This window comes from Phalacrocorax carbo, chromosome 12 (genome assembly GCF_963921805.1).
Source record: "Phalacrocorax carbo chromosome 12, bPhaCar2.1, whole genome shotgun sequence".
Taxonomy (NCBI): domain Eukaryota; kingdom Metazoa; phylum Chordata; class Aves; order Suliformes; family Phalacrocoracidae; genus Phalacrocorax; species Phalacrocorax carbo.
In genome coordinates this window covers 8,916,372-8,944,192 of record NC_087524.1, presented here as the reverse complement: position 1 = coordinate 8,944,192, position 27,821 = coordinate 8,916,372, and the positions used below count along the sequence as shown (strand labels likewise).

Here is a 27,821-nt window from a genome sequence, read left to right as displayed (position 1 = left end):
GGGGGGGGGTGGGGATACCCACCTAGCTGTATTGTGAGAACATGATGTAGAGTGAATCAGAGCACTGTGATTGCCAGACCTGCCCATCGCGCTAACTGCAGGCCAGAAGAGAGAAGATAAAGTCCTCATCCCCAAAACTTACCAATTTCTATATAATATGGGGAAAGAAAAGGTGGTGGGAAGAGGAAGAAACAGCAAAAGTAATAGGAGAAACACAACCGGCAAACTTGTAGTCAGTGCCAGTTCTGGACACTTCAAATTCATTGATTACTAAGCAAAAGTATATGAGGTTTCAGCTTGTTAATCACCACAGTTACAGCTTCAAAGAACGTGGTTTTCTGCCTGTCACACTGTTATCAGTACTGTGTAGCACAAAGATATGAGCAGAAATCAAGATGTAGAAAGGGACCAGTTAACAAGACAGAAGCAAGGCAACAGTCAACTGGAAAACACCAAACAGGAGTATATTAGAGAATATTCCTATTCTCTGGTTAGAGAATAGAAAATACAAGGAAAAATGGAAGATGTAGGAAGAGTTAGGCAGGAAAGAAATGGGAGCAAGAATCCCAGAAGGGAAAGGCTGCAAAAAGCAATCTGATATTAACAGCAAAACTCAAGAACAGCTGCTGTAGCTCCTGCAGGCAGGCTTCTGCTCACAAGTTCATTACTTATCCTGAGCTTATTCGGCAGAAGTGAGGCAGAGCCACAACCCCAGCACAGTTACAGACAGCAGAGCAAATCCAAGTTTATTTCAGGGGGCCACTAAATCTGCTAGAGATATTTTTTTTTTCCTTCCCCAAGATGAGCTAGCACTGAGGTCAGATCCCCCCCCACAAAGTCAACAAGCTCCAGCAAGCCTGTGTCCTCCCCCTCGAAAAGAGTTCCTCTCTACAGAGGAGGGGAGGAAATGGACAAGGCACGCATTCATCTCAGCCTACTTCTAACCTACTTCTCCTGGAAATGGAATGACCAGAATGAGCAGTTTGGTCATGGTCCAACCAATATTTTTTTGCAAAGCTAGTCACTAAGCCAGTCTGCTCTGGCCATCTTTCAAGCCTGGTACTCTCACCAAAACATCATGTGTGCAAGGTTCAAGGCACAGTGAGGCCAGGCCAGATGCCACCTCAGATTCAGAGGCTAGTTTGCCTCTGCATGCAAAATGAGGAGAGCAGAGGTGCATGCTGGCACTGAAAGGTGTCCCTTGCACTGCATGTTTAGCCCAGACAAGCCATATGCACAGGCATCCCTGCACTGGTGTTTAGGTGGGAAGATTTGCTATGCATCTCACTCCAGCTATCATCAGACTCTGAACAGAACAAGTGAAACCACCTGATGGCTCCATATAAGACACCAGTTTGTCCTGACACCCTCCCTCCTCCCAGCCACAACAGACTGCAGAGAGGAGCTAAACTGAGCCAGAGGACAGCTGAGCAGAGAGGCAGAAGGCAGCAGCAATTCAGACAGCTTCACAGTTTTGCTTCTACTTTAATTGAAAGCAGTGTCCTCATCTTTGCTTGTCTGCTCTCTCTTCTCACATGATCAATCTTTCTGGCCCTCCACCACCCCTAATTTTTATGAAAACCATTGCTCCAGAAAGCCTCCTCACAGCTATGGTGTCAAATATTACTGCCATCTCCCCAGACTACTAAGATTGTACCCTGGGGAGCCAAGGTAGGTCATTACCCTGCATGCTGTACCTTTACAGCATGAGACTTTGTCCTAGAGTAACCAACCCATGCTGCTGTAATAAACATAGCAAAGGTGCCCTCACCCCTCACAAGTGCCTTTGGCTCCTGACTTCAGCAATCCCTCCAGTATGGCTCTCAGATGCCAGGTAGTGAACCCAGCAGCTGCAGAACAAGTACACGCACCGAATCAGGGGAGCTCTCAATTGCCTGAGAACAACAACAGGCACCTGGAAAGGTATTACAGTCCAATGCTGCCTCAGAAATAGCTCAAGAGATAACAGAACTTATCTGGTCGAAGGCAGGTTTTCCCACTGAAACATAACCCATCTTGTGCAAGGGCCAAGCATCAGCTTTCCCTTACACGCATCTGAGACCTCTCTGTTCTGCATCCAGTGCCTGTGTTCCTCTGACACTAAAAGAAGTTTACATACTTAATGTTGCAGTACTGCCGGAGGATGAAATAACATCCCGACAGTGGAATTACTACAAAGAACATATTCAAAATCCTCAGAGAAGGCAAAGGCTGCTCAACCGAGGTCAAAGTACTCTGTGATCACTCACATCATTCAGGAACAATGTTGGAAAAGGTGAGCAATAAAAGCACAAAGAGCACAGTATAGTTGTTTTTTTTTTTTAAAATATATATGCAGACATTCAGAATGGACAGGAATAGACTAATGTTTCTTCAGAGAACCTAGATAAACAGTCAGTGTCAACTTGCATGAGAATGATATTTCCAGATAGAAATATCATTTGGGTTGCCCTGATTATAATATACCCTGGGTAAAAACACACATCAGAAATGGTCAGTGAGAGCTTGCTTTGGTTTCAAAGCTACCAACCACCACTGTGAAAAATGTGGGATAGTGCCAGGCATAGCAAGAGACAAATACACCTGATAACACCCACAGAAAGTTTACTCCCAGATCTTCAAGACAGGAAGTAGATGAGGGTCCTTTGCAGACTGAAAACAACAATAAATGATTAAACTTGTCAGAACTTAACCCTCACTTTGAAGTTCACCACAAAACCACATGGAGACACAAAGTCTTGGGGGAAAGAGATGAAGGGAAATCATCACCACCACCTGCCTCCAGCCAAGAGACAAGCCCTACAACACCATACTCCCAGTCGCAGACCCTATATGTGGACTGGAAGTTTCCATCAGGCACATGCAAAGAGCACGTCTAAAGCAGAAAACAGGCTACAGTGCAGAAACAACTCAAACCAGGACAGATCTGCAAGCCCCTGCAGCTTATTAGCCTAAGTACAGCAGCAGATTAACACAAGTAGATTGGATGTGCTAGTTTCAGGCCCAAGGCAGTCATGAAAATCTCTGCACTAGGCTCTCCTGTATTTTTGGTTTTCAAGATTAGCCTAAGGAAAGTCAACTCAGCTCTCTCTGTAACCGCTGGTATAAAAATATCCCATCTTCTGTAAAACAATACATAGCTAAACCTTGTTACAGGTTGTGTCATACTCCCTTCAACTATAATCTTATGTCCACAGTCTACATGTTTTAAGACAAGTAGTGAACTCTTCCAGGAAGACAATGAAAAGAAATCATGGCTAAGCAGGGATAAGAATTTTTAAATTAATGCACACAACTAACACTGATATTGAAAGGCATGGAAAAAAGGAGGGGGAAGGAAATGAGTAAAAAGGGAGATAATACTTATCTTCTTTTCAGATAAGTGTTAATTTAGTAAGCAGAGGCAGCGAGGAAGAATTCAGCCAGACAGGCCAGGGTGGTCATGTAACTACTGACGGACTGAATCAGTACAACATTGTAAAATAACATTTTTCCCACATTCAGTGGTATCAGCACAGATTAATCTAGCTGTCCAATACAGAAGTGTAAAGAAGCAGGCACAACACAAGCTCCAGGCTGAACCTATCTTGAGCCAAGATAGCTCTGTCACTTTAGATTACCTCCAAATCCTGCCTTCTTAAATGCTTTTCTAAAAGTAGTCCTATTTCTCTGGTGTTTTTAAAATAAAGTATGTTGTAATTACGGTTACAGAAACAACATCTGTGATGCAAAGCATTAAGCCGATCTAACCAGAGCATCATCAGGTAAACTGTGCTCTCACCCTCTGAACTCTGTAACAGCCTTCCTACCTTCTGAGTTTATTAAGGTGTTAACAAACCTTCTTTATTGTATCTCTGAGAACAGAGAGATACAGTTTTCAGGGGAGATTCCTCACAGGGTGAAAATATGCCTCACTGACAAACAGAAGGGTCAGATTATGAAAAAACACCACCCCTTTAATATCTGCCACTACCTGAGGTCTACAGTGGCAGAGAGAAATTATCTGATCAGGCAAACGTGATACCATTTCCATCGTCCTACTGATCTCATCACATGAGTGTCCTCACCTCCCAGGGCTGTCCAAAACTTCCCTAATTAACCTATTCATTGTTCTGTCATTACTTTTCCCTAATATATAGCCTGAATCTTCATGGATGACGTTTAAACTTTTTACTACCTGCCTTGAGAAATATGTTGACAACCCATTCCTCTGGCACGGTTATTTCAGGGTGCAGTCTGCCATTTAAAACCTCCTCTGCAGTTTCAGGCTCCCATTATACTCTGTTCCTTATTCTGTCCTGGATGCAGTGTTGTTCTGCACTGTCAAGCAAGTTCACAGTACAGCCTAATACAGTGAGAACAAAAAATGAAACCAACAAAAAAAATTTTCAAACAATCAGGTAAGAACAGGGAACAAACTCCTGCGGTCAACCGGTGAGTCACGGTTTTGCTGGTTCCATTTCTCACTGATCAGATGCTCGCAGCGTACCATCAGGATAAACAGTTTGAATGAATAAGCACTTCCAGATTCCTGCTGGCTTCTGCAGGTCTATAAAAGCCAGCGCCATGGAAAAAGTAGCAAAGCAAGCATTGCACTCTTGCTCTTCTCAAGCAGAAATGATAAGGAATATGAACTGATAGCAAGGTCAAAACAATCAAGGAGGTAAGTAGCCACGTGCACTGAAACTATGGATGAAAATGTCTTGGCACAGGATACTGTGAGTGATACAAATAGATTAGAACAATAAACTGGATGGATTCAAGGAAAAGAAGTCAACTGAAGGCTGCTAAACACAAGTATGCTGCTTCTGCTTCAGGGAAGTCTGCAGCCACAGGTCCTTGGACGTAAAGAAGGTGTAGTGGGGATGTACTAATATACACACACCCTGCTCTTTTATTCTCAAGACTTCTGTTCTCTGCCGCTTCTAGAAACAGGACATGAGCTGGGCTCCTGGTTTGATTCAGGATGGCTGTTCCACATGCTGGGACCTGGTAACATTGCAGCAGGGCAAACACACAAAATGCATCTTTGACTGGATCCAGCTTCATCCAACCAGCCAGATTTATTAACCTGGTGCTAGCAGTGGCAATGCCGAAGGTGGCAGAGGAGCTGGTCCCAGAGGTACAGAAGAGCACTTGTGCTGCAGGAGTGAGTCAGCTACAGAGCAGGTGGGAACTGCTAGCTCACACTTGGCCATTCAACCAGATCCAAATAAATCACTGCAACCCCCAGGCTTTGCTATCTTCCCCTCCCTTATTACCGCCAGACCCTTCATCCTGTTTTGAGAATCCTTTCTAATAAGGTTGGGAAATGTAATTTCAGTCTATTCTCATGTAAAAAAGAAACAAAAAACCCCAGTTACTCCAAACTCAATGCAGAGTTAATTACAGTCATACCTAACCAGGCTTAAGAAACAGACCATATCCCCACATGAAAATGACAAGCACATGTTCTTAAATCAGGCAGGTGTTAGAAATGTGTTACAACAGGAATCCTTCCTAGAAACAGGCATGTAAAGCTCTGGAGACAGAACAGGACTACTTAAAAAGGGAAAGCCCCTTTAAATCAGTTGAGAATTCACTGCTTTTTAAATAGGAACAGGATATAATGCAATCTTGGATGTTGACAGAAGACAAATGTAGACTTCCATCATAAAAAAAACAACTGTTTTTAAGAATAACTGTCATAATTACAACAGAACTCCACTCTCCTAGAGAGGTTACACAACTAGAGCCATCAGAAGTTCACGATGAATGTGCGACAGGAACAGTTTAATACCAGCAGAGGGTTTCATCTCACTCATCAGTGAGATTGAACTATTTGTGCTTTGAGCCCATCAGATGCAAACCAAGAGCTCCTGATGCAGGGTACAGCCATTCTGATTGCAGCAACAGCAGCAAAGCTACCTCTGCCTAAACCTCCACGGTTTCTGCCATCTGCACTTAATTAACAAGTTGAAAATGGCTGAAGGCAGCTTTTATTTTCAGTGGTAGATAAAGGAAGGAGAGAGGAGGAGGAGATAACAATGATCAAAGAATACATTTAGGAAACCGGCATCAATAATTATAGCCAGCATGAGACATGTCACGTCAGGGAGACATGCCATGCCACATCCGAAACAGTGTAAAGAGTAATAACAAGTTCCCTGAGAGACAGTATGCAGCTTAACTTCAGTGTTAGAAGTTGTGGCAGCTTCCTCTTGTGGAGCAGGTGTGACAGCACACGTCCTAACTCAGTGTCTGGAAACTCCCACCAGTAAGGCACACCAAGAAGTGTATAAGCATCACCTGATGTATAAGACATCTGGCTAGAGCAGTTTAAAAACAAAACAAAACAAAGGCTAACAACACTGTACAGGGACACTAGTAGTGGTTCAGACTTGATACAAACTACTTACAACATCATTCTAATAAGTCTATCAAAAAGGCTAATGTACACATTGACAGAAGGGCTGTGGGCTATTGCACAAAGCAGCAGCACTGTGTTGGCCTTTCCCATGCTTATCAGACACTGTTGACACTAAGTCACTGACACCTCTGTGCTTAAGTTGCTCTTTCCAGTTATTTTCTAGCCTCTCTCCTGGCTCAGAATACCAGATTTGCAGAAAGGTAACCCAGAAATAAGTGAATAGCTTACTCTGGGTTTACTATCTTGAACTTACTCATGGAGGGTGAGATCAGACAAAGTGAGATCCTGCAGGGACAAGGTGGGGCTCTGGCAGGACCATCTCACCTTGCCTTACAATTTTGGCCATTCAGGGAACCGTGGCCTGAGTACTGACACTCCACTAGGAGCTCCCCAACAGAACAGCCACACAAGGTCAAACCAAAAGTGGTCCACCTAGCCCAGCACACTCTTCACAGCAATGGTCAAGAGGTAACACCAAGGGATTGGTATGTCTTACCTCTTACTGATATTTCCCAGAACATATCTGCAATTTAGGGACTTTCCTAGGAGGAGGTGACCTTGTTGTGAAGTGGATACCATGGAGGAATTCTGCTCCTTCAGAAGGCTCTGCAACTGAAGATCTTGCCCCAGCCTTCTTTGTGCCAGCACTTAGCCAGCTGACTCTTCAGCCCTCCCTCGTCACAGCTTACCATCTTGCTTTAGTACACTTGGAATAGTTCTCCCTGAGGCAGTGGGCCTGAACATTTAACAAAACACTTTGTACGCTTGGTCAGCACCTTGAACACTCTGTCCAGGTTGAAGTATTTTATATGAGTGTTAATACACTTTTTGCCTCTGAATACTGAGCAGGGTAGGCTATGCATACAAAGCAAGCAGAACCAGTAAATCAAATCTGCCTACAGGTTTAAATATCGAGTAAATAGAACCATATGTTTTTCACTCGTAATTCCAGGTCCCACATTGACCCACTCTGCCTGTACTACTTCCAGCACTAGCACAAGACTGCAAGCACGAAGTTACCCAAAAGGAGCATGTGCCGCTTATTTTGCTTTTAAGAAAACATTGGTTACTTGCCTTGATCCTGCACAAAACAGTTTCTTGATGGAGAAACAGGAATGGGGACAAATTCTGCTGAAAGAGACTCAATTCAAATTTGAAGGTACCATTAGATCAACAAGCAGGTACTCCCACAGGAACCCTGGCTTTCAGAGAAAAAATGGTATGCTCTTGAGAAAATTACCCTATAATTGAAAAAAAGGAATACACTGCTTCTTAGAATGGTGACTTATATATAGGGTCCACTTTTGCATCAGGTTTATTACCACCAACCAATCCATTAAAGTGTCCATTTATTTTTAACAAATCTGGCTATCCTTGATGTCAATTTTTTTATCAGTGCTTTCCATCATCTGCCCTTGATATCTGGGCTATATTAGCCAGTACACGTGTAAGTACGTAACAGAGTTTTAAGCATCTCACCTGCCCGGGGATCCTGATTAGTTTTTCAAAATAGACTTCCCTGCTGTGTAAGAAAAGCCTGAAGTCTGGGCTAAGTAACAAGGGCCCCACTTCAAACAAAGTTACTCTGTTCATATGAGGGTTGTTAAAATGCACAGACATGAAGATCCAAATAACCTACACTAGAGACTACTCAAACTGGTAGTTTAATGGACTACTTGCATAGCATCATCATTATTCACATCATGCATGTGGCTTACTTCAGAACAAGCTCATTTTAAGCACTAGAATCGCAGTTTTGTTCCAATATATTCAAAAAGGGAAAATGTCCCTAAATGCATTTAGTATTCTGTTTCTCATAACAGACGGCAACAAAAATTACAACACAACTTATGAGTTGAACAAGTTTTTTCTATTAAGAAGGAGTAATCAAGTGCATTATAGTAAATAGCATCCTGAACAGCAGTCCTCACCCAGGCATCCTACTGTATTCTCCTCCAATTCAGAAACCTGTTTTCTCATTAGCTCAGTTAAGGACCCTCTAAAGAAGAGATTAAAAACAAAACAAAAAAACCCCAACAACAACAACGAACAAAAACCCACAACAAAACAAAATTTAAAACCCCACAGGACAAAAGCCCAAACCCCTCTCCACTGCAGATTTTCAAACATGTGAAGAGTCAATATAATATTGTAAGAGGGTTGGGGTTTTTTTGTACAAGCATATATTCTGACTTGTATTATATTACAGCAGCTACAACATGGCTTCTAACACAGCAAATGCCCAACATAGCTACACTATTGTGGCCATAGCATAAATCCAGCACCCTGTGCAACAAAATATATTCTCACAATAAACATCAAAGGAAGAGGGAGTTCTGAGATGTGGTAAACTGCTTCTTCACACAAAACTATGCTTTTAAACTAAATGAAAGTGATCGTTTCCCCTTGACTCATCTTACAGAAGCCCTTAAGAAGCTGCAATGATAAAAAGGTGAATTTAGCAATTCTAGGCAAAAGCTTTGTGTTTCTGTTAAAACACATACACCAGCAACTGAATTTCATTCAGTTTGAATTTTATTCAGCCTTTCTGAGTTTTTAAAAGCATGTAATAAACAAGCGGTTGTAGTCGGTATTTGGTCTTTCTTCTTCTTCGTATTTTATGTCCTAGAATTCTTTATCCTTCAACAATAAGAAAACAGATTTGGTTTTAAAAAATTCAAATCCAAAAAAGGTTCTTTTTTTTAAAAAAAAGCTTTTTACTAATGAAGATGGACAGTGCTTTTCTACATTCAAATAGGCAGTCTAGGACTCCTTCAGATGGGTAAATACTAACCCATGTCAAATTTAGGCAACTGTAATAGTAACTTTTGAGACAGAAAAAATAAAAAATTTAATTGTTCTAAATTCCCCTAGGGACAACTGACTTCTGTATGTCTGGATTGGACTTCCAATTTTTAAACCAAGGTGTATGTTCTGTTTAGTGGGGTAGCATCAGAAAACTCCTGAAGTTCTGCAATTCACCTACATTCACTCTAGGTTGCACATAGAGTTTTTAGTTTTGATCTCAAGAATATTGTGGCTGAGAAAGAAAACTCAACGTTCATTAGTTTAATGACATTCTGGAGCCAAATTTACTGTCAGCTGTTATGTAATCTTCCCTTTTGATTTCCCAAGGCAAGATCACATGTGCAGCCTGCCAAAGACAAACTTTCATATTACTTAACAGCTGGAATAATGCATATGACAAGGATTGAAGGCAAAAGAGTAAATTAGCTTTTAAATGAAAAGTAATAATGGAATAGAAATTAACAATGGTCTCTGCTCAGCAGGGAAGCATTGAGTTCTCCATGCTGAGTCACCAAAGAAAAGGTCAACAAGCCGAGCCCCCTCTCAACCAACTGAGCACCAAGGAATTCTTGCCTTAATTACATGTGAACTGAATCAAGTTGAACAAATCTTTACAAATGAGACCTCTACAAAAAAAAGAAACTGAGAACTTGGTGCAAAACCAGCTGCTGGCAAGAAGTCCCTTGTCACATTCATATCAAAAATACTACTGTTGCCTCAAGGCATCAAATCAAATATGCCCTCGTTTGTTTTACAATAAATTTGGGAACAAAAGGATGCATAGCTCTGTCAGCACACAAAAATTTGACTCTGAAATTGCTTCAAGTCTGTCAGGCTCATTTGGCCAAGCTAGATAACACTAAGACAGACTATGAATATTGACAAGAAGTGTGTTTCTAGATATGTCAATTGTAAACCTTTAAATACTTTGCTATTCATAACAAAGTCATCCTCACAAAACAGCAGACCTTTAGAAGACCAATCAAGATGGATGCATGCATTTACCATGGCAGTGCTGTACCAAACGCATCTGCCAGCTCCTCTGGTTACTCTCTCACTATTGCGCTCGGGTACGACTTCTAACTGGAAACATTTCGCAGATCAGTCTCTTAGGTTGGGGGTGACTTAAGATTAAAGCGAATAAACCCACTTAATTCTGGCTGTATTTTTTTTTCAGAACACTAGAGACTCATTAACCAGTAGTGCAGTAATGAACATTTGTGCCGTAACTTGTTGCCTAGGCAACAAGGGACTGTATTTATCAAGCGTGAAATTAGCATTAGAAAGTAGCTCCTATGGAAATTAAGTAGAAGCTATTGTAGCACTGTAGCTTCCCACTGAAATTTGAACAGTTGTTTTGATGCCCTCCAAAAAGAGAGCGAATACTTTGTGGGGGGGATCTTTGTTGCAGAAGTGAGTCAGCAGTAGCTCCCATTAAAGTACTTATAGTAACAGCGGTGTAAATTCAGCTGGAGATATTAATTAGTAATGCTGTGAGAACATACCATAATTTAAAGAGTAAGTGACAGTCAAACTGAAGGGCTGAAGGGGAAGGGCAGGAAGGGACTCAGTTTCTGTATATTAGGAAAATCTATCATACTTGCTTTATCTTCTTAATTTTCCCAAACACCTACTCCTAGCTGAAGTTCAACACGTACCTTGCTTGAAGACGTATCTGCAGGTAGTCTAGCAAGAGGATTAAAGTGTTTCCACTATTAGACAGGGACAATCTTAGCTCTTTTCCAACAGGGAAGCTTTGTAAACTTCCGCAGCAGAAGCCTTGCACATGAGAGCCATTTCTCCATCAAAACAGAAGAAATAGCTGAGCCTGCCCTGCTGAAGAATTTCACGGTTCATCCTTGGCCCACCTCCAAGAGACTCAATGAAAAGCTCACATCAACTGTAAAATGAAAGACCTCTCAATTTCATCTCATTTTCAACGTCCCTTGAAAGTGAATGTCATATGCTTAATTCAAGACACAGACACAAAAAGCTCTATCTCCTTGTAAGCCTTTCATAAAGGACCTGCTTCTAAACCCTTCAACTTTTCCTGAGCATTCTTGGTTTTAACACTCTGTGCCTTTCCTGATCCTAGATGACTCTGCGCCTGCTCTTCTTCATTGGCTGAACTACTTCCCTGTTCAGATTTGTCCTGCTGCCTGGCCAAATGCACAGACGACAGAAAGTGTAATGGAGTTAGTTAAGAGGGGAAAAAACCATTAGTGACTTCAAAACCTGGGCAGAACAGTTAATTTTGCCAAGCCAGACCTGCTAGCTATGTCTGATGACATTAAAGAACACCTTATGAACAAGATTCTCTAGAACATACTTGCTCCACTGGGATAGTTATTCCCTAGCTCCGTAAGCGTTTTCTCATTTACTAACCTCCTTGCAAAAAACCCCCAAAATTATGCAAAAGCCCCACACCCCCAAAGATACAAATCCCCCAGCAAAACAACACACATGAACACAGCCTATAAGGCTGGACAAGTAGCAGTTCAAAATACCACATAGATCTGACAATAATTTGAAACCCTCCACACATGCAACCAGACATAATTGTGGATGAACTTCGCATTACCCAACAGCCCTAGATGCTTCTAGGTGAAAACACATTGCATTAAATTGTACTCCTCCTTTCAAAGTTAATATATTATGGTTGTAGATGTCTCTCTACAGCTAGGAACCAGAATCACATGAACTAGTAGGAACAAGAACTTCACTTTTTGCCACCAGGTCTGAACCGGAGTAGCAGATAAACATCTGCATTAAATGTCTTTAGGAAAGTTATTTTCGGTTTCAGAATCCTAAGGTGAAGGTGAAAAAAAAATTAAACGTACGACATGACTGCAGTTCAGGTAGAAAGGTTTGCTTGTTTGACAAAGAGGGGCTAAGAGGGACTTCTCATATATAAACCAAAAATTATTAAGACTGGCTCTAAGTCACACCACACATTTGCGTTTCTTGCAAACACGGATGACCATATAGATAATCAGGTAAGTGGAATACTGGCACAGACATGACCCCAAAGATTAGAGCTGAGAAAGTTATGATGCATGCTACACCGATGGAATTGACACGAGCACTGAACTACAAGCAAGGTAAGTGCGCATTCACAGCTCATTAACTCCTCTGCAGTAACTGCCTATATGGAAACTCTTACCTCCCAGTACACGCAAGGCAGCCAGCTCCACCTCTGCTGAAGGGTCAAGCTCTGTTGCAATTAGCATATTATTTATCCATTATGTTAGCTGCCTGTGTAGGCCTGCCATGTGGAAACAAAAGCCAACGTTGCTCTTAGCGTAACAGTTCAGGGTAGCAAATGTTGTAACATAAGCAAGATCAAAAAATTTTCATCCTGTTCAACAACTGTTTGGCTTCAGTCAGAGATGTGCCAGATACTCCTTTTTTTAAAGGAGGCAGCAACAAAATGAACACTTTTCCAGACTTTCTTGTTTAAGGAAATGCCAACAGATGAAGCAGTCGCAGGCAAGATAATTGTCCACAGATGGCAAGCACAGAGAAGGACATGAGAAGTGACATGACAGGCTTTAGTCAGAACAGAGCATGGTGATTACAGTAGGTAAAAGATGCATCAAAAAGGACAGGAAGCAGCTATTACTGCTCCAGTTGTGGATTCTTATTTAATTCCCACATTCTCCTCTAGAAAGGCAGCAAAAAATAGCAAACCACCCCTCTTCCATCACCTGCACTGCCATCACAGCCTTACTGAACAAGCATATAACATCACTTTTAAACGACAATAACAGAGGAGTTATGCCTCTACAGCTTCAGCTTAAGCCGAGCTGTGTGGTTTCTCTGTAGAAATAGCTGTAAGGTGAGATCAAAGATCTCTCAACCCAGAGCCTCTTCTCTCCCCAGGGCCAAGAGCAGATGCCCAGGGAACAAGCACATAGCGAGCACTCAGCAGCCTTCCCAAGAACGCTCCTCCAGCCATGCACAGCTCAGTTAATAGGCCAAGGTGATATCTGGCCAATAATAGAATAACCCAGCCCACAAAATTTCTCCTGTTTCCTTCTGCAAGTGGTAAGAGCAAATGCAAGTTCAAGATGTATGTTGTAGGCTAGCCACTGGCCAACACAGTTCAAACATCTCCATGGAGACAGCAATGGTTAAACAGGTTAAAAAAGTTTAGCAAAAGTTAGAAGCAAGATTTACAATAATTTCATTCAGTAAAAGCAATGACCACATCCATGACAACTACCAAGAAGCACAATGACAAATGCAAACAAGGACCACTCCAAAGATATTCCACCAGGATTTGCTCAGGAGGGCTGACATCTTCATTTTTTAATGAAATACACTGTTTTATAATCTATTTTCATGAAACTCATTTCTCTTAACCACAGCAGTTATGCACAAGCTTTACAACAGAAATACTCCTTAGCTTTGCTGTACTGAGAAGGCTTGATTTGATTCTGAGATCCAAATCTGAATCTCCTTAGCTGAAAGGGCAACACCAGTAAAACCCAACAGGTCTTAAAGAGATTTCAGTTTCAATCATTTCTTCCTCATCAACAATATCACTCTCCAAAAATCAATATGCTCATTACAGAAAACAATAGTAAAAAAACCTACTCTCTGCTGAGCTTGGGCTCTATCACATTGTGAAGAACTATTAATCTAACTGGCTGTGATAAAGAATAGCAATAAGCTTACCTTTATTTTCAGGAAAGGTTAACTTAAAAAGGAAACAAATCTAGGCTTAATTTAAAATCACAGTTGGCCATCTATACCTAGATTAGACAGGCAGATAGCCTTCCACCACCACCAACTCTCCATCAGTTTCCTTCCTGGTGCATGCATAATTATTAAACCAGCCCCATTTCAAACAAGCACCTTGCAAGCTGCCATTCAAGTAATAGTCAGGACTTAGATGTGCTTAGATTACGAGCTATTTGGAGCTGCAACAGAGCTGCTGCTGAGAAGTGTGTGCTGATGGGCAGGGGAAGGGCAGGTAGGTACGAGTACTGCCCAGTGGCTGGAGGAAATGCTAGAAGCAAAGCCACGTTCCAAATATCAGGTAATCGCTTTCCTTATTTAGGTCAGGGGAATCATCTCAGTCACATATTGTGAGCCTGCTATTTTTGTACAGACCAGCTTTCACGCTGAGCAAAGACACTATGCTTCCTGGGTTTTGTTTTTTTAAAAATAATCCTTAAGAAGACACTGATGCCAATTTCAACACTTAAAGCCTTACACAGGTCAGACCATCTGTTTCTTAACTTGGAAGGGGAGGAGAGAAGACTAGATAAAAACACCTTCCACTATACTTTTATATAAATCTAAAGCAGACAAAGACCTTGCAGTAAAAACAAAATCATCTAACATATGTCTTCTGTGTTTCCTCATATATCCCACAACAAAATACATTTAAAGAAAGGAAATGAGCAATAATGAAAGTGCCTCAAGAATTTGCCCAAGAAAATTCCTTCTTAAAAGCCAACTTATGATTCAGTTTTTATTACCTCTACAAAATTAGTTTGTCAAGGTTGGGGGTTTTTTTTGTGGTTAGACAGGTACTAGGACAGTTCTTAGTAAAAATCAAAAAGAAGAGCAAACGGAAGGGAGGAGGGAACCCGTTGGGAAAAAAGCAAGCCTAGCACCATCTTGTGTCCCTCAAAACCTAAGTTGGGCCTGAAGAGTTTCTCATGGACTGCACACAAAGCCGGGTCTAAGAGAAGAAGATACAGCTTTTTCTCATGAGTAAAGGACAGCTAGCAAAGGGTAGTTCTACTCTTCCCCCAACAGCAGCTCTTTTTGCCAGACATCAACAACTCAACACATGCATTAAAATAGCTCTTGCTTTCTTACAGTTCATGATCAGAGAATTATAAAATGCAATTATCCTGTTTTGCATTGTTTATGGGTGGTTTTTTTTCCCCTCTCTCTTTTTTTTGTTGATGAATCCAGTGGTCAAGAGCTATTCATCCCACATGCTCAGCGATCATTTCCACAGCAGGAAGTCAGATATCCCATCCTCTCCACTAGCTCCCTAACTTGAGTCCCTTCTACCCACTCTATCATCAGCCACAAGAGGCTGTTAGGAGCCTTTCAAGATCCCTAGTAATAAGGATCCTGTTTCTTTGAGTGGTGAGCAAGCTTGTCGCACATTAAAGAGAAAAAACTAAGCTCCACTGAATTAAAAGGAAGACTTGCTATTCAACTTCAGTAGGAAGAGAATGTTACTTGATTTCTTAGTCACATACTGCTACTTGCAGAAAATCAGGAAAACACTGGAAATAAAGCCAGCACCAGTGATGCAGAGCAGGTAAGACTGTCCTGTGTAAACACTCTCTTCCCTCCCCATCCCCCCAGAAGATTTAAGTCAAACAATTTTTTAAGTTTATTAATAAGACGATCTTTAAAGCAGGGCTTTTTGAAAAGTGGGCTCTCAAAGTCCTTGCTTCAACCTGTTCAAACCATCATATTTAAACGAGATTGCTTAGAAAGCAAATAAGCGGGATGTTTTTCCCACAGTTTTACAGACTGCTAAGCAGGAACTCAATAGCATCTAGGAGGTTAAAAACATGTTTTCCATACACTTCTCTGCAACAACAATGAGGGCAGTGCAGAGCTAACCCAGGGCTGAACAGCAAAACAGTCATATCTGCAAACGTGCACATTCTTGGCTATAGCCATTTACAGGTTTGTGATTCATAATTAATACCCCCAATGAAAACAACTACTCGTGTCTGAAAGCCCTAAAGCCACACCGAGCTAATTACTAATAAAAGCTCTACAGTCTCAGTTAAGCTGTGGGAATGTAACCAGGCAGAGGAAATAGTGCAATGGTGAGCAAAGCTTAAACACTCTGGGTACTTTTTGATAAACCAGCTGCAGTTCTGCCTCTTCCCCTTTCCTTTCCCCACAAAAATAAAATACTTTGCTCTCCAGCACAACACTTGAGAAGGAAGACCAAGAGCCCAAGCAGGAAAAACAAAACAAAACACACAAAAAAAAAACCCTACCTGGGTTTCTTACCAGGACATTGGGGCACTTCGGTGCGGCCATCACCTGCACTCTGGCTCGCAGCAGCAAGCTGAGCAAGCACTGCCGCTAAGCAGAAGGCATGTCGGAGGTGCTTCTCTCTCCATGATGCATCAGGCAGGACACATCAAGGTGTGTTGCGCAGGATATATACTTGATCTCAATGTTGCTTTTTCCAGGAAAAACTGACAAGCTGGTTTGAGAGATACAGATTTTTTTTTTAAAGGACTGTTGAAGTCCATTTTCCAGCAGCAGAAAGGCCTTCCTGGTAGCACCAGAACTGTAACAAAGACCTCCAGACATATTTTTCCTCAGTTTCTCTCACACATCTCAAGTTTCTCACAGTGCACGCAGATAATTTCCTACACCAGCAGTACATTTCCTGCAATAAAACTTTGCTGAAATGGTCTTTTAGGTTAAAAAAAAAAAAGTACCAACATGGTTCTTAAACCAGGAGCCAGCTAAAACTTTGTTTCATCACCTGAGACTTCTTAAGGGATCTGACAAAGTTAGAAACTGCATTTCCCAAGTGTGTGGTGCAAGTTTAGCTGTTGTCTGTACACTAGGGAAGTCTACTCCTCTCAGGCTGTGACTGGGACTAATAAGCCAACCAGATCTGTGGCACTGGAAGCTCAACAGACATAATTTGGTTTATAAAAAGATCAGTATGGATAAGGGTTTCAGTGTAATGTTTGCAGAGATTGGTATCTGCTGTCTTGATGTTAATGTGCAGTCGATCTATAAAGAGAAAATACAACAGCACCAGGATCCTCTCCCAGTTGGTCTCCCCTTTTAAGCAATTTTGGTACCAAGAGAAGTGAATGGGAGCACACACTCATGCACACGGATAGCAAAGTATTCTTAACCATGAATGACTGTCAGTGTCAGGACATGCTTCACTGAGGGCACATCCCCATGGTAGCGCTCTGCTTCACAGAGTTACCAGTTAGCATTTATCCTAGCAGAGATGTTCTAACCCATCATCATGAGATGATTATTACTGCTGTATCATACCAGCAGCAATTGTGCCAATTAATGAGAAGAATGACTAGAGGTATTTGTTCTGAAATTCAGAATTACAAGGTCAGGACAATGCTCTATTAGCATCAAATCTCAAAGGTCATATTTATTTCCCTGCTGGCTTGTGTACTACCATTGCCAAGCTGGAAAGCAACAGTGCTCCTGAGGGGTCAGATTTGTACCTCGGTGCTGCTGCTGAGTGCTTGGTGGGTGAAGAAAAGGAGTCAGGAAATAACATCAAACCTAACTCTTTGCAAAATGCAAATGATTCACAAGAATACACTGCTGGGTTTGGACATACAGCAGAGACAACAGACCAAATGCGAGTAGTGAATATTCATGACGCTATTTCTGTTTAAAATCAGGTCCTTAAGCACAGTGTAGGTTGAGTAACTTTGACAAATCCCCCCCCTTTGGAAGCATAAAGATTTCTGACATTTAAGTTAATCTTGTCCACTGAAACATTAGGACTTTGTTTTCTTTTAATCAATAGCCATCACTTCATGAAGACAAGCTGCTTTAAGTGGTTCAGAACATGCACATATAAGCGTGTCATATGAGTTGGGTTGTCAAAATGGCATAAGCTTGGACAATCACAACAAATTGTTACCGCAGCCATGTCAGTTATGACTGAAAGGCCTCCTAGCACAACAGGCTATGACTGTGACCAGATCAAATTCTCTACCTGAGGAAGAATTCATGGGAATGGAGGGAAAAAAGCAAGTGGAACCTCTTGCCTAAGACATGGCATTGCTACGTTCCCTTCTGAGAAAGGCTTGACATTGAAGTATCCACACAAGCCTGTTGCTCATTATCCAATGAAAAAAAGTAGTAGCAGATATTTTATTTCTCAGGAGGCCAAGAATTTCACAAGCATAAAATAAATAACTCCTTTTCAGCAAATGAGGATGTCCACAGCAGAAGGCAGAGCATTTTGACAGCTCCTACACCAACTGCATTTAGAACCCACGTTCAGAAGTGAAAAATGGTCTAGAAGCATCAGGGTGGAGATTCATCACCTCCTTTCTCTTGTGCACAATCTTAAAATAAGATCAGTATTGATTCTGCCTTCAAGTCAGACAAAAATTCAGACTATCTCCAGGCTCCTAAGCAAGAGAGGCTAAAAAAGCCAGTCTCCTAGCTGCTAGAAATACAACTACTTTACTACGGGACAGCCTTCTGTCACAGCAGATTTTCAGCCCTGTTGGAAAAGGTAAGATTTGCTGTACTTGTGGTGTCCAGAAAGGCATGAAATATGCCTTCTTATTTGGTGTGAAATATCAAAGCAGGGTTAATTTGAAAGTTACCCCAACAGAACATGACCATGATCACCACCCCAGCCCAGTCCCAAACATGAGCACATGTGAACGACTGACATAAATCTCTCCAAGTGGTTTGAAAGAGCAGAAAACTGGAAGCAGTGAGAAACTTCCCATATTCCAAGTGCTGCAAATAGATGCAAGTTTTAGTATGTTCTTCAGCACTTTTCATTTCTTCAGTACTGACCTTCCCATTGGAGCATCAGAGCAATTTGGAAGAGCTGTTGGAGACAAGCTGTTAAATCATTTGGAGAACATCCCAGTGAGCGAAGCACACAAGATTTTACCCTCCCTCACCTTCCTACTCAATACAGGTTTGCAAGCCGTTTTTCACTGGGCAACAAGGGCAGAGTCAAGCCACAAAGAAATCTTATTGGATAAAGAGAAGGAATAAATAGTTAAAAGGGTCAGTTTTCCCTCCTTATCCCTTATCAGTAGTGAAGCTGTAAGTTAAGGAGATGCATCCTTAACCTGCAGAGTTGACTGTCAGACCTTTTCCATTCTGAACTCCAGTGTAATTATTACGTGAACTCATTCCCTAACATCACAGGTACTATCCAGATGTCACCACTTAAAGACTGCTTTACTTTTTAGTGACCGTGCAGTCACTTCTTACTCTGCTTGCAGGAAATCACATGAAGTACATCATCAATAGTCTGACAAACAGGTGACATTGCTATGGATCTGATACTGTTCTTGTCTAACACAGTGCAGATAAAACAAATCAACAAAAAGCCCCCATTATTCTTAAGTACATTCAATTCCAGTTAGAGTTTAATTTTTCCTCAGCTTAGCTTCACTAGTCAGCATATTTTATAATAGGAACAGTTAGTGGTTGATGAACTACTTAAACGCTGCCTATGGAGTTCAGTGTATTTGGCAAGAAATAAGTTTGGACACTGCTTGGCAGAGGCCCGATTTTGAACAACTCCCACCAACAACTTAAGACATAACTTGTATGCTGTACTTTATTATCAGACAGAAGAGAAAAACTGAGTTACTTTGCATTATTTTTAGGCTTAAAAGGGAGTTGACTGACTACAAAACCTAGAGCAGAAAGACACTTCAGACACTTTCAGTTGAAGACAAAGTCTGCAGAGCAAGAGAACCTTCTCTTCCTACGGGCGCTCTGGCTGTGCAATCTGGGGGCAGGATTAAGCCCCATCATTTCCAAGGATGGGCCGATCATTTGCACATGCAATTCGATAAAAACCCTTGAGCATATGATGGTCCCCTCCTACCCTGCCCCAAATTCAGTGCATGCCTTCATCACAGAATCAATAGTTACAGCACAGAAACTGTAGAGTCTTACAGTAATTTTCCACCTCTCAACAAGCAGATGTTTTCCAAGTAATCCCCAATCTCCTGCAACTTGCTTTTTTTTCCTCCTCCTTAATATTCCATCCTGTACTCAAGATTAAAAGTGAATTTAAACCTGCAATATTTATTAACATTTTTAATTAGGCTTACCTAGGACATTGGCAAAACTCCAAGATAAACAACTGGATTCAAACTCTGGAATCCTCTGTTTTAAGTGGAATATATTTGTGTTTATTTATAGCCACGATATCAATTTTATCTGATGATTTAAAGAAATCATGTCTGAGTCATTTCTGTGGAACTCAGAGTCAGCATCTATGTTACCAGCTTTGAACTTGCAAAATAAGGACAGTTGAGTCACTAGGGTCAGTACTTGCAGAGCAGATTGCCAAGCCGCTTGCTTTCTAGCATGGTAACAATTCAATAGGTGTGCTTCTTCCTAACTTAACCAAGGCATCTACAATTTTAACCCGTTTTATAGCCACTAAAGGATTTCTAGCAATGACCACTCAGAGAATGGTTGCCCCAAAGGAACAGGATTCCAAGTATTTGCCATCACAGAGGGATAAGCACCTTTTTCCAAATCAGCAGCTTTTCACTGAAGCTTAAAGTAATTTCTAAACACTTCTCAGATACATCAATTGCTCTGAAAGAGGCAAGCTGTATTCTAAGCCTTCACTTTGCCACTCAGTCGTTTAAGTCATATCAGAAACTACTTGCACTGCACACATGCAAAATGTACTTTCACCCTCACTTAGACCACGCAGAGGTCAGTTTCTAAGGAAGCAGTGTTAATGGGTATCATTATCACATAATTATACACAGAACACAATAACCTGAAACTCTGAAAAAATTCTAAATACCAAGAGACAATCTTGCAAATAGGAAAAAAACAAAAGGAGCTCCTCTTTCCAGCGACAGACACTGCAGTACCACGGCCATTTCAACAGACTGCTGCATGTAGCTTAAACAAAACTGGCTTATCTTGGTGCCAGTTTTTGTCACCTCTGCCAACCAAAACCCTGATGCTTGACCTCCTGCCATTTTGACCAGACACACAAGCTGGGGGGACAAGGAACCATGTCATAGAATCATAGAATGAATGTCCTGAGTTGGAAGGGACCCACAAGGATCATCGGGTCCAACTCCCTGGGTGTCAGAGCCATGTAGGGACTACTGCTGGGAAAAGGACAGTTGAATGCTGATGCCTTGGAGGAAAAGATAAAATGGCTATCCCTGATAACAGGCTTTAGAACAACTTCCATCTTCTCTAATGCGCAACGTGCTTGATCTGTTTCCAAATAAGACTCATTCCAATACAGGACAGGAGCAGCACACTCCACAGGGTAATTTCAGCTAAGCATCCACTGATGGCCAGCTAGCCAAGTAAACAAAGGAATACATCTCACACAGAAGAAGCTTTCAACGGAGTGCAAGAGGAATTAATATTAGAGTACACCTGTTCAAAATAAAGGAGAGAGAACAGTTCAATGAGAGTTCTAGTTCATGCACCTCTTTCAATTTCAAGTATGGCAGTACCATGGCAAAGGCGTTGGGCAGTCTCAGGGCAGAAGAGTTACTCAACACTAGCCTGCGGGGATCACCAAAGGGAAGAATGATGCCACACAAGGCCAGAGCTGCTTAGATCTCTCCATAGCAAAGAGGAAAGGTGTGTCAACACAACCTGTCAACTACAGAGACAGCTGACAAGAATAAACAATACTAGAAGGAGAAGTTAAATTTAGACAAACAGGCTCCAGACTACACCCAGGTCAGCGCTATCCAGCAGGAACTGAGGAAGGTTTAGACATCAAGATAATCTAACCACTGCCTCAAAAGGAATGGAATTAATGACCACCAGCATGAAGACCATAGCTTTGGGAAAGGTCAAACACATGCTTCCTGCAAAGCAACAGACCCTGCCCTCAAAGTGACATTGACAGCATCTAATGAAGCTTCCCACTAGTCTTCCTCTGCTGTAACAAACCCCAGTTCCCACAGGGCTCGCAACTCAAAGACAAAAACCGATACATGAGATGACATCTCCCATCCACCCTGGAAGGTCAGCTAAACATGCTAGCCACCAACATTTAATAAGATGGGGACACTCTGCTCACAGTGTTGCTACTTGGCCAACAACCCTAGAAGGACTGAGTTCCTTCTCAGCAACATGAGAAGGAACCATTGGTGTATAGTTGCTCTAGTCCTTGGTAGTTCTCTGCACTGAGACCACACAGATAAAAAACCAGCGCAGACAAAAAAAAAAGGAAATGAAAAGGCAGTTTTTTGCATTTCACATTGCTAAAATCATATTGCTTTTCTATACTAGCCCAAGAAAAGTTTTATTTGGGTTTTGTGCTTAAGTCTCCTGCCACATTATGATTACTACCTGAACTTGCTGCAGTTGCTGAATCTGCAGGCTCAGAGCTATGAACATGTCCACGTGAAGGACATCCTTGACCTCCAGGACCATTTGCCACAGCACAGTACCCTTTGCATTGTGGCTCTGGGTGCTTACTGGATATGTGCCTATTCAGCAAAATGTTTTGCTTACCCAGCAAAACACCTTTATGGAACTATCTTTGAGGACAACAAATGAGTTGGATTTCTGCCTGAACTAGCAAATGCTTCTGCAGGCCATAGTCCCTGCAGACTATGTCTCCGCACTAAGAAGAGCAGCAGAAAGCAGACATGGATGTCTGCGAGCATCAGGTACCATCCTGGACACTGGCAGACATTAGAAATGAAAGCCTGAATAGCCATTATAAGTAAACAAAAGTCCAATGCATGCTTTTAAAAGTATCAGCACAGCCAAACAACAAAGGTGGAACTTTTTGCCAGTTTCCATGCTCCCTTCTCATCTTGTCTTAGAAAGAGGTGGGGAAATGAATTAGATTAGAATCTTATTCCAAAAGCCTCTTAATGCTGCTTGGGAAAAAAATAAAAAAGATAATAAACATAAGCAGAGACGCTTTCAGACATCTTGAGGAAACCCCATCTGACTCAAACTTGTCTAGTATGAATTACCCAACTGGACCGACTACTCACCTTTTAACAGGGTTTAGCAGAATTGTGAGAGACAGTGGATTAGACCTCCTAGGTTAAATGCAGATTGTAATGCCAAATTGCACACAGCATCAACATTTCCAGACATTTAAGGTATGTAGAAAAGAACAGCCTGGCATCCATAAACCTTCTTTATGTATTTTAATTGACCTTCTCAAAACTGTGACACTTGTGATCTGGTAAGTCACAGCAAGCTACGAACACAAACGCTCCTTTGGCAATCCTAGGTAGCTGCATGGAGCTTTGCCCAACTGGGCATCTAGCTCTCAAGAGAGATTTGAACACATTTAAACACTTCACCCATTTGACAATCCATGCATCACCTGGCAGGTGGAGGTCACCCAGTCCTGCTGAAGCAGGCATTGTGCAAGGGCATATCGAGAGCTGCTGAGTGTTGTTGTGCAGGTGGCAGGCTACAGTAACACAGATGAACATTTGCTTCTACTCTGGGTCAAGAAGCAGCAGCAATATAATGATTGCTCAGAGTAATTGTTTTGTTGTTGGGGGACTATCATCAGTTTAAAGAAACCAGATAATTCCTGGCTTTGCTTTTATATTTTTCATAGACACAAAGAATTTGAAGTCAGAAATTGCTGTAAAGTTCCTTAGGTGACAGAACTGGAAGAAGCAGTAGGTTGAGAGAAGCTCTGTGAATGAACTGAAATAGAACCAATGCATAATGCACACAAGTATTAAGTCTAGTTATTTATCTTAAGAACCCACATTTTCAGTAGCTGCACCCATTCTTTAGCCTGTAAAATAGGCAGGTTCCCCAGGATAACAGATTCTATTTTATATAATGGTTTATCAAACTAGATGGTGTCTGCATCCTCATAGAATATCCTCTGATCTCTCCCAGTCTCCACCAGAATAATCCTGGCACCCAACAGTAAAAAGCATGCTTCCTGACTGGTTGAACTCAGGAGTCCAGAGGCCCCACTGTAATAAGTACCTAAAAAAAAAAAAACAAAACAGGGAAAAAATGCCTCTGCAGACCAGAGAGACTATAGGAAAGCAGTACAGCTCACAAATTCAACTGCATCAATGGGGACACAGAAGGTAATTCCATGCTTCTGCCTCGTTCCACTGCAAATTCTTTTCATCAACTAAATCCAGAGTGCAAGGACAGAAGACAGATGATGAGAGACAAGTCAGGGCTGAAAGGAAGTGCACCACAGAGGAACAACACACTATGTCAAACTACCAAGCCTGAGTTTCCTTTATCTTCCAGGTAGATTGTCTACTTTCTCTTCCCACATGGCAATGAAGGGATGGAAAATATTGAACGCATCACTGGAATTAGAGAGCATGTGATGGAGTTATCTCCACCATGACTGGTTTACAGAGACACACAAGGTCAGCCTTCAACACAAAGACTGGCTACTCTACTTAGAAAAGGCATACCACTAGAGAAAGTCATGTAGTCAATTCCTTCTCTACACACCAGAAAGGCTTAGTAGAAGTCTTATCAACACACCTCAATAAGACATAAACCAAACCCATTGCACTAATGTATTAATGTCCTCCCCCACTCTCAAGATGCAAAGTTATTTTGATTTAGGAAATATCATTTGTAACAAATTGTAGAAGTCACTTAGAAACCTCAAGGTTCTAAGCACACAGTTACCTCACCAGCTATTTGGAGAATTAAGGCATGCAAATACATAAAGCAACCAGAAGCACAGCATCTAAATAATTTATATAAATCCTCCATCACTGTGTGAACAAACCCAGCTATCTTAGTTTCAGCTGTGTGCTCTACTTGGCTATACAGCAGCAGTGTGTCTCTATTCAGGATGCCTGAATTATGAAGACAAATCAATCAGCCTTGAACCACAGTCTGTTTCTTTCATCACTTTCTAATTAATGACTACAGATAAAACAGATGGAGAGCAGCTTTTATCTTCATGCTGAGTTGGTCCCCCTCTGGTGAAGGCAACACTGAAAAGTTACTTCGATAAGCTAACTGAACAGACAGGGTGCTGGGAGTCGCACTATGGTATCTTTCCACCAGAGTTCTTCCAACTGGATTAGAAGGACCAAGCACCACCAAAGCAGGCCAGAACACCATCAGCCTAGCATAGGCAATACACACACGCACACGTCTTCTGCTTATGGACTAATGAGTCCACAGCCCATTTCAGCAGTTATGCCAGCTTCAGATGTCTCAAAATACATTTGGCAATAATCTGGGAAAGTGGAAGCTCTTTTAAACTGGCTTTATGTTGAGCCAAGTCACTTGACTGATGTCTCAAGTTTTCAGTTTAGGGAAGAAAGCAGAGTTTGTCCTTTGCTGTACCACTGGCTGTTGCTCTTCTGACTGCAAAGGGATCCCTAAATAGAATGAGAGGAAACGGCTTCAAGCTGCGTCAGGGGAGGTTTAGATTGGATATTAGGAAAAAATTCTTCACTGAAAGAGTCGTCAGGCATTGGAACAGGCTGTCCCAAGGTGGTGGAGCCACCATCCCTGGAGGAGCTCAAAAAAATGTGTAGACATGGCACTAGGGGACATGGTTTAGGAGGCCTGGGGGTGTTGGGTTGATGTTTGGACATGATGATCCTAGAGGTCTTTTCCAACCTTATGATTCTATGATTCTGTGTCACATTCTTTAACATCCTTCCATCTCATGTTTAGGTATGCTTTCATTTTCCCCTGAAAAAAGTCTGTATGAAAGCTGATGCACCAAGAAAACCAGGTGATGCCAGCCCCCTTCCCTCAGTTTAGGAAGAATTTTGTGTGACTGTCAGCTAAAATACTGTCACTTAACACATTCAGCAAGTCTACCATCTAGAGACCAACAAGGCAGTCTGAAAGATGGATTCTTTCCAAGACAATTCAAATTCTGACTCCCGCATTATTCACTTTGCAACTTTCCAGTAGGTCTGATTAAGACTAGAATCTGGTGTGTTATAATGATGCCATATATTGTAATCTAAAGTGCAGTTGGTTTTAGCTTCTTTGTGAAGCATGCATCATTCAGTCTGAAGACTTCCCAGAATCTCCCAGCCTTTTTTGAAACTGAGCTTTATCTGAGAATCAGCAGCATCCTGCAGTCTACCAGGTCGAGAGAGCCAGCACAGGTTAAACGTAGCTTAACCACAAGTCTGTTTTGTGCTTGCAGCTCACTAGTTGATCTGCCTTCAGCTGGAGACATGGTTACAAACGTACATCAAAGCCAAGAGTGATTGTTTGACAGATCAAAAAAAGAAGCCTTTGTCCATCATTTCCTATACACCATTTTCAGTTTCATAAATCAACCTGTGTGTTGTGCAAAAACATCTTCTAGAGGAATTCAAGGCAATGCCTTAAATGTGTTACTTTAAGGTACCAACATCCATGGCATGCTTTGTTACAATTTCAGTATTACAGATCAGACATCTGGAGGCTTACACAGTGGCATTCTGGCCATCTATAAAAGTTACTGCTAATTAGGAGCTTTTGAGTAACTATATGACAGTTACTCAAGCTATTTGATTTTAGCTCCTACCTCCTCATAACCTGAAGTTTTATGCAATAATATTCTTGATACTCCTTTTTTTCTGAGAACTTTAGGATGTTTCTGTAACTTTGTGCTGCAGTCGAACTGTTGTCCACTACAGGCAAAGGAAAAAGGTTTTTTGTGAGGAGAATTTCTTATTTTATCCTTTTTAAAACAGCAGTAGCTGGGCTATTCTGGGAAGGAGGAAAAAAAAAACCAAACCACCAAACAACCCCACAACGCCCAAAAAACCAAACAACCCGAGTTACGCAGGCAGGTAGCTGTACCACTGGCCAAGTTAGTTTCTCAGATTTCAAGAAAGTCCCTTCTTGTACTGCGGCTCATATTTTTCAGATGTATCCTGGTTGTTCAAACTGACCCCTCAGAGAGAGCCAGTCTTCCAAGTACTAAGTAATTCCTGAAAACCTGGTACCTTTACCAGTGTGTTGGGCTACCAGAGATGACCAAAATGTGGGACTTGCCAGAATTCTGGTCTCCGTAATCCTGCACTTTCACAATGCTCAGGACATTTCCTGGTTTCTTAAATCTGCACTGACTGCTTCCATACTGGTATTACCTCTGTTTACAATTCAGTGACTCTTGTTAGATTGCATTTCTCAATTTCAGTCAATTTCTCAATTGCAGTCTACAAAATTTGATAGACTAATTTGTATCTCATTTCTCTCTCCTTGAGGATGGTATATTTGCCAGTTCATCACAATAGTTTTAATAATTCATCTAACAGTATAATGCTGTAGTCTTAATGTTGGAAAACAAGAGACAGATTTGTGTTTTCCAGAAGAGATTCTCTATGAACAGAACATACATAGCTGAGTCAAACTTTCTGCACAAGCACCTTAAGCCTTTTAAGACAAGACACATTTCTTATTTGCTTGCTAAATTCAAAAAAGTATCTGGGATGACAGGGATTTAAAAAAAAAAAAAATCACTAGAAATCTGTTAGTGAAGCAGTAAACTATGCTAGGACTTCCAAAGGCAAAATTATTTAAGCCATTAGTGGAGGTAAAAAAAAAAAAGAAAAAATCCACTAACATCAGTGCACAATTTGTCTAACCCTGAACCTTCATAGTACAGGGTGCCGACTATTTTGGCATGTAACCTCCCAAGAGGAAAAGCAATGGGAGGAAAACTGTTTTGCTCTGTCATGCACAATGAAGCAACTGCTCATCTCAGTCACATTTTATTATCCTCTATCAAAGTATAACGCTGCATTTTCTGCATGAAGTAAACCTTCATGCTCAACTTTAGAGAGCCTGGGAACTCCATCTTTGGTAGTCAGGTGTGTTCAATTTAAGCCACGAAAGGACAAAATAGAAGGCAAATAAAGCATTTTGGAAATCAAAAAGCATCTCCTTTCTGATCTAAGGG

The 27,821-nt window shown here is 41.5% G+C and overlaps 1 protein-coding gene across 3 annotated transcripts in view; it reads right to left on the bottom strand.

Annotated features, from left to right (window-relative positions):
* CNNM2 (cyclin and CBS domain divalent metal cation transport mediator 2) overlaps positions 1-27,821 on the bottom strand; it is a 123,876-nt gene that overhangs the window by 68,471 nt on the left and 27,584 nt on the right. The window lies entirely within an intron of this gene.